Raw genomic sequence first — 8,601 nt, 5'->3', positions numbered from 1 at the left:
CTCGCAACAATGTTGCTAAGGAGAGTATTATAGTTTTGTTCACATAACGGTTGTTTGTAAGTCCTAAAACTAAAAAAGTCAGATATAGGGTTATATATACCAAAGTGATCAGGGTGACGAGAACTTGGTACACGTATTTCTTGGCTCCATAAGAAGGTTAAGTTCGAAGATGGGCAAAATCGGCCTACTGCCACGCCCACAAAATGGCGGAAACCGAAAACCTATAAAGTGTCATAACTAAGCCATAAATAAAGATATTAAAGTGAAATTTGGCACAAAGGATCGCATTAGGGAGGGGCCTATGTGAACGTAATTTTTTTGGAAAAGTGGGCGTGGCCCCGCCCCCTACTAAGTTTTTTGTACATATCTCGGAAACTACTATAGATATGTCAACCAAAGTCTACAGAGTCGGTTTCTTCAGGTATTTCCATATACAGTTCAAAAATGGAAGAAATCGGATAATAACCACGCCCCCCTCCCATACAAAGGTTATGTTCAAAATCACTAAAAGTGCGTTAACCGACTAATAAAAAACGTCAGAAACACTAAATTTTACGGAAGAAATTGCAGAAGGAAGCTGCACCCAGGCTTTTTTTAAAAATTGAAAATGGGCGTGGCCTCGCCCACTTATAGACCAAAAACCATATCTCAGGAACTACTAGACCGATTTCAATGAAATTCGGTATATAATATTTCTTAACACCCTGATGACATGTACGAAATATGGGTGATATCGGTTCACAACCACGCCTTCTTCCAATATAACGCTATTTTGAATTCCGTCTGATACCTTCTCTGTATAATATATAGTACATTAGGAACCAATGATGATAGCGGAATAAAACTTTACACAAATACGGTATTTGAAAAATATGTAAATGACGGATAATGAAATCTCGATTATCACTTTATCATGCGAGAGTGATATAAAATGTTCAGTGACACCCGAACTTAGCCCTTCCTTACTTGTTTAGTGCTTAGACTTGTTCCGATTTTTCCGACCCCGATACCTTAAAATTATTACATACATCTGCTGTTCGGTCTATCTTAAAGTATGCAGTGTTCATTTGGAGACCATATTGCCTATCGTCAATTAATAAAAGAACTCAACAGATTTTTTTGAATTTGCCCTCCGTCCCTGAACGCTCCTTGTTTATTGCTTCTACATCTTACATCACTTGAAAATCGACCATCCGTTCTCTGCCTTTCATTTGTTTTCAATATAATTAGTGGTGGTATTGACCGTCCTTATTTATTAGGAATTGATTTCACATTCGGCGCAGTAACAATTGTAACAAAGTTTAATATAAGTAGTTCACTTTTACTTTGCTCTGTTGTACTTGTTCATTTCTAATAAACTTCGTGTGAATTTATGATCGTAGTAGCCTTTGCATTTTTGTTTCTCCAACGCCTGTGAACTGTAACTAAACGAATAAAGCTGAGAGCGAGGTGAGAGCTAAAGGCTCTGCCGAGTGTGGCCCTGAATGCGTGTATGTTGCTGAATTACAAAAGGTAACGAGTAGGTGTAATGGTGGTTGAATTGCGTCAGCCAACGCAATGTCCTTTGGTACAGAGAGATAAACGGTGTTCAGGGACTCACTGCGCGAATCAGTCCGCGTTACAGTTTTCTAATAAAATAATAAAGAAAATAAATAAATTTAATAAAAAATAATAAAAATAATGTCCATTCCGGCATCAGAAGTGGGATCGATTCCGCCTAAAGAAATTCCAAACGATTGTGGCGTGCACTGTTGGAGTCCCAAAATCAAAATTTCGTGGAACTAATTAAGGCAATGCAAAAACCTGCAACTTTGCAAACAAAAGCCATTTCGCTTCCGAAGTTTGATCCTGATTGTGCTGGCGCTGATCCAAATTCATGGTGTACAACGGTCGACATGATTTTAACCGAAAATCCTTTAGTGGGTAGTGCACTCATCATGTCTTTGAGTAAGTCTTTGGAAGGAGCCGCTTCGCAGTGGTTATCGCAAATTTGCTTTGCCGGCATAACGTGGCAGCAATTTAAAGACTTGTTCGTGCAGCGTTACGTGGGTGCAGAGACTTCAGCGGCCACATTGATGCACATTTTGAATGGTCGTCCAAAAGATGGCGAGTGCCTTTCGTTGTATGGAAGTCGTCTGGTAACATCCCTTGTGTCAAGATGGAAGGCAATGAACACTGAGGAGATTGCTGTGTCTGTCGTTCTTGCGCATGCTGCGCAGTTCGATAGCAGATTGCAGCGTTTGCTTTTTACAACAAATATCAAAACAAGAAACGAGCTTCAGCAGGAACTTAAAGCTTTTGCGTTCGGAAAGCGGAAGGATTCCTCAACTTTTGATAATTCTACGTATCCAGAAAACAAGAAGTTGAAGTTATCATATGTGAAGTGCCATTTTTGTGGAAAAGCGGGTCACAAAATCGCAGACTGCCGTTTAAAAAGGAATAAACCAAACTACACTTCAAGAGCTAATCCTTTGCAGAGCAGTTCAGCGCTGGACAGAAATCGATCAACGCTTACGTGCTTCAAATGTGGAGTTGCTGGTCATATAGCAACAGTGTGTCCAAAGGGTAGCAGTACATCTTCGAGCGGTAAAAGGAAAACGTATATGCAGAGGAGGGTGAACGTATGTACAGTAGCTGAGCCAAGAGGGAATGCTGTTTCAGTCTGGTGAGTCGTATCCATTTTGTTTTGACTCCGCGGCTGAGTGTTCACTTGTAAAAAGAATCTGTATCAAACAAATTTTTCGGAAAAAGAATTAATAATAATGTAGTATTAAGAGGTATCGGCAATGCCGCTGTGTGTAGCACATTACAGATTTTATCGGATGTCGTTATTGAAGGACATGCCCTAGAAGTTTTGTTTCATGTAGTTTTAGATTGTCATTTAACGTATGACGTGATAATTGGTCGTGAAATTCTGAGCCAAGGTTTCGGAGTAGCAATGTCGCTTGACAGTTTTAATATTTTTATTTCGAAAAACGTAAATACATGTTCGGTATCTGTTGGTTACAAAGATTTTATAAATAAAGACGCGGAGTTAAGTGAGCATGATAAAGGGCGTTTGTTGCAAGTTTTAAAAGAATATTCAAATTATTTTATTGATGGAATTCCGCAGACTAGGATTAATACTGGTCAGTTAGAAATACGTTTGGTTGATCCAAATAAGACCGTGCAGAGGCGACCCTATAGACTTAGCTCGGAAGAAAAAGAGGTTGTTCGAAATAAAATAGGTGAGCTATTGAAGTTTAATATTATTCGACCTAGTTGTTCTCCTTTCGCAAGCCCGATGCTTCTCGTTAAGAAAAAGAATGGTACCGATCGTCTTTGCGTTGACTACCGAGAACTCAATGCAAATACTGTCTCTGACAAATATCCGCTACCACTTATATCTGATCAGATAGCTAGATTACGTGGGGCAAAATATTTTTGTTGCCTTGATATGGCAAGTGGGTTTCATCAAATTCCTATTCATCCTGATTCTATAGAGCGTACTGCGTTCGTTACTCCAGAGGGTCAGTACGAATATTTGAGGATGCCATTTGGCCTTAAGAATGCGCCGTCAGTATTTCAACGTGCTGTCATGACAGCTTTAGGTGAACTTGCTCATTCTTTTGTCATCGTGTATATGGATGATATTATGGTCGTTGCTACTACAAAGGAGGAGGCGCTTGACCGATTGGAAATAGTTTTAGATGTTCTCACCAAGGCAGGATTTTCATTTAATATTACAAAATGCTCGTTTTTAAAATCGAGTGTTGATTGCCTTGGTTACGAGATAAAAGCGGGAGAGATTCGACCTAATCCACGTAAGGTGCAAGCGTTAAGAGCTTTACCTCCTCCTTAATCTGTTACACAGTTGAGGCAATTTATAGGGTTATCATTGTATTGCCGACAATTCATTCCTAAATTTTCACATGTGATGAAACCTTTATATTTTCTTACCTCCGTCAAGAGTGGTTTTGTTTGGGAACCTGAAAGTGAGCAGTTACGCCAGAAAGTTATTTTTGTTTTAACAAATAAACCGGTGTTAACCATTTTTGACCCCCAATTCCCAATAGAGCTGCATGCTGATGCCAGTTCTGATGGTTATGGGGCAATCCTATTGCACAAAATCGAGAATAAGCCTCATGTGGTTGAGTATTTTAGTAAAAGAACGTCGCCAGCCGAATCCAAATATCATTCATATGAATTGGAAACATTGGCGGTTGTTAATGCGGTTAAGCACTTTCGTCATTATTTGCAAGGCCAAAATTTACGGTGTTCACAGACTGTAATTCTTTAAAAGCTTCAAGAAATAAAATTGATTTGACTCCCAGAGTTCATCGCTGGTGGGCATATTTACAATCATTTGACTTCGATGTCGAGTACAGAGAAGGAAAGCGTATGGCGCATGTAGACTTCCTTTCTCGTAATCTATTACCATCAGAAAATCAACCTGTTGATAAGGCTGTAGAAAAACGTATAAATTTGGCAGAAATTTCTGACGACTGGCTTCTTGCAGAACAACAAAGGGACCCAGAAATAATATCCATTGTTTCCAAGTTGCGTAATAATGAACTTGCCGAAGATGTGGCAAGAACGTACGAGTTGCGAGCGGGAACCCTTTATCGTAAAATACAGAGAAATGCCAAAACGCGATGTTTACCTGTTGTACCTAGGTCCTTTAGGTGGTCCGTGATAAACCATGTGCACGAGTCAATTATGCACCTTGGTTGGGAGAAAACTCTTAGTAAAGTGTATGATTACTATTGGTTCGAAAATATGTCCAAATATGTTCGTAAGTTTGTCGACAATTGCATTACATGTAAACTGTCTAAACCAACGTCGGGTAAAATTCAAGCAGAGCTTCATCCTATCCCAAAAATTGGTATACCATGGCATACTGTTCATATGGATATAACCGGAAAATTAAGTGGTAAAAACGATATGAAAGAATATGTAATAGTTCAAATCGATGCCTTTACCAAATTCGTTTATTTACACCATACTGTCAATATTGATGCTGCAAATTGTGTAAAGGCTTTGAAGTCGTCAATATCGGTTTTTGGGGTACCTACACGTGTTATCGCTGACCAGGGTAGATGTTTTGCTAGTAAGGATTTCCGTGATTTTTGTTCTTCCCAAAAAATAGAGTTACATTTAATAGCGACCGGTGCAAGTCGCGCTAATGGACAAGTTGAGCGTGTGATGAGTACGTTAAAGAGTCTTTTGACCGCAGTAGAAACCAGCAAGCGCTCTTGGCAAGATGCATTAAAAGAAATACAACTGGCTTTGAATTGCACGACCAATCGTGTGACTAAGGCTAGTCCTTTAGAGTTGCTTATTGGAAAAGAGGCACGGCCATTTGGTCTCATTCCAATAAGTAACAAGGAACAGAACGTGGACATCTCTGCTTTGAGAACTCAGGCTTTAGAAAATATTGAGCGCAATTCTTGTTATGATAAATCTAGATTCGATAAAAATAGGGCAAAAATTGTAAAGCATAATGTCGGTGATTACGTTTTGTTAAAGAATGAAGAACGACATCAAACGAAATTAGATCCTAAGTTCAGAGGTCCATTTTTGGTAGCTGAGGTTTTAGACGGAGATAGGTATGTGTTGAAATCATTAACAAAAAAGAGGACATAGAAGTATTCAAACGAGCATTTGAGAAAATTACCTGAAGGACAGGTTGCCACAGAGTTGGGTGATGAAGTTAGTACTGGAGAGAATGTTGACAATGAAAACGTTGAAAGAGACGTCAATGCAATAAAAAGGCAATAGATCGCACCGCAGTCACTACATTCTGAAGTGCGAACAGAAATGTTTGTTCATGGCGGGTGGCGCAGTTGATGCTGTGGCGCGGATCTAGTAGTGGTGTACATTGATTATGCATGTTATCATTATGAGGTTTATATAGAGCCTCAAGGAGAATGTACTAAGTAAAGTTCTATTTAAATCTTGTGGTAACTGTCATTTCAGGAATGTTATATTTGATAAATGATGATACCTGAAGTCTATACCTTGTCACAGAAATGGAAGTCTGAAAAAAAAAAAAAAAAAAAAAAAAAAAAAAAAAAAAAATGCAGAGTGTAACATTACGTCTTTAATTTCTTTTAGACACACCCGAGGACGTGTGATAGTCAGGAAGGCCGTGTCGGCGCAGTAACAATTGTAGTTTAATATAAGTAGTTCACTTTTACTTTGCTCTGTTGTACTTGTTCATTTCTAATAAACTTCGTGTGAATTTATGATCGTAGTAGCCTTTGCATTTTTGTTTCTCCAACGCCTGTGAACTGTAACTAAACGAATAAAGCTGAGAGCGAGGTGAGAGCTAAAGACTCTGCCGAGTGTGGCCCTGAATGCGTGTATGTTGCTGAATTACAAAAGGTAACGAGTAGGTGTAATGGTGGTTGAATTGCGTCAGCCAACGCAATGTCCTTTTGAACAGAGAGATAAACGGTGTTCAGGGACTCACTGCGCGAATCAGTCCGCGTTACAGTTTTTTAATAAAATAATATGCAAAAAATAAATAAGATGTTAATCCAAAAATGAATAAAACTAATGTCCATTCCGGCATATAGACCCCATGAATTAAGAAGGGATGGTTTATGTCATATTTTTCGAATATCGAACGTTTCTGACAATGATACAAGTCTCTTTTGGACTATATTACTGTGAGTTTATATTAATTATGCTTTAATATTAAAAGCGTTTTTTTTTATTTTCGAACTATATTTATTTTAAAATTTTGTCCTTGCATTGAAATCGCTATATCCCTGTGCTCGACTCCTATTTATGATGATTTCTGCCTCTTGGGGAAATACCTATCCCTAGATTTATTGATATCAATCTCAGTAAATTTGCAAGATATTTTATTGAAATGAACTCTTCTTTCTGATAATCATGGGATCTAATATTAAAAAGAGAAAAAATCTTTTCTTTTTGTTACCATATATCAATAAGTAATTGATTTGTTCCTTTTTCCCTCATATACCCAATATATTGCAATTCGTCCTTTTGGTTAACTTTATAGTGCATATATCGATATTAGTGCAGAATATCTCAATAAACCTAAACGCGGATTTTCGTTAGCATTGTGTCAGCTATAATTAAAAGCTCGGTGGATAAGGCAGCGAAGACAATGGGTCTAATGGTGAACGAGGGCAAGACGAAATATCTCCTGCCATCAAGCAAACAGTCGTCGCACTCGCGACTATACTCCCACGTCACTGTTGACAGTCATAACATTGAAGTCCAAGATAACTTCATGTATCTTTAAACCAGCCTCAACACCAAAAACAACGTCAGCCTCGAAATCTAAAGTAGAATATCTTTTGCCAACAGGTGCTACTTCGAACGAAGTAGGCAATTGAGAAGTAAAGTCCTCTCTCGACGAACAAAAACAAAGTCACTCATTAATCCCAATCCGCCATATGGCGCAGTGGCATGGACGAAGACAACATCTGATGAGTCGACGTTACGAATTTTCGAGAGAAAGGTTCTACGACAAATGTATTTTCCTTTGCGCGTTGGCCACGGCGAATATCGCATTCGTTGGAACGATGAGCTGTATGATATATAGTATGTATACGACGACATTGACATACATAGTGCAGCAAATTAAAAGACAGCGGCTACGTTGGCTAGGTCATGTCGTACGAATGGACGAAAACACTCCAGCTCTGAAAGTATTCGACGCAGTACGTGCGGGGGGAAGCAAAGGAGGAGCAAGACCTCCACTCCGTTGGAAAGACCAGGTGGAGAAGGACCTGGCTTCGCTCGGAATCTCCAATTGGCGCCGCCTTGCGAAACGATTGGCGCGCTGTTGTTAACTCGGCTATAACGGTAAGCGGTTTCTGCGCGAGTAAAGAAAAAGAAGCTAATATGTATATATGAGTGATTGATTGCTAATTAAATATGGATTAATTATTTTTTATGCGAGAATAGCCTTCATGCGAATCATAAAGAAAATCTTAATCACTATGTAACAATTCTATAAAAAATTGTATATCTTTATCTACGTATAAATGTATATATGTACATATGTAAGAATATACATGATATGCGTATCTGTCGTGGCAAAAATAATTATATTTAGAATTTCACAAAATTTTCTACTTTCAGCGCATTCAATATTTAGTCATTTTTGAGTAGCTCTAGTGGACGTGTCGAGAAAAAGTTTCTATAATTATTTTCGGGTGTGCTTCTCCAAATATTTCGTGACTTTATCGGCCTGTATGTATAAACCATATATATATGATATTTACATATATATATATATAGCTTAATGAGAAATATATGAACTGAATATTGCATTCACTTGCATTATTGTGCTTATGAATTATAGAAAATGTGTTGTAATACTCCACCACTTAACAATGAGAAAACAATTTTAGTTTACATGTAATACAAGGAACTTATTGAATCTTTTGCATACACATATAAGTATATATATGTATGTATATATGTATATTTATATGCCTTTTTCTCTTGGAGTATATTTATAGTGCAAAGTAAATAAATAAAGAAAGCATATACATTTATTTATATACATATATGTTACGTTATTTTTATGTGACCTTGAGCAAATTCATGTACCAAATATTTTACGCCAACAAGTTA

General features: G+C 37.9%; 1 protein-coding gene across 1 annotated transcript in view; it reads left to right on the top strand.

Moving 5' to 3' along the window:
• The first annotated feature begins 8,145 nt into the window (after positions 1-8,145).
• Positions 8,146-8,601, top strand: part of LOC120770055 (obscurin) — a 120,051-nt gene continuing 119,595 nt past the window's right edge. Inside the window, exon 1 of the mRNA XM_040097174.1 lies at positions 8,146-8,214. The gene's annotated coding sequence lies outside the window, so the exon portion shown is untranslated. The remainder of the gene's footprint in view (positions 8,215-8,601) is intronic.

Source organism: Bactrocera tryoni, chromosome 3 (genome assembly GCF_016617805.1).
Source record: "Bactrocera tryoni isolate S06 chromosome 3, CSIRO_BtryS06_freeze2, whole genome shotgun sequence".
Lineage (NCBI taxonomy): Eukaryota > Metazoa > Arthropoda > Insecta > Diptera > Tephritidae > Bactrocera > Bactrocera tryoni.
This window is presented reverse-complemented; position numbering and strand designations above follow the sequence as displayed.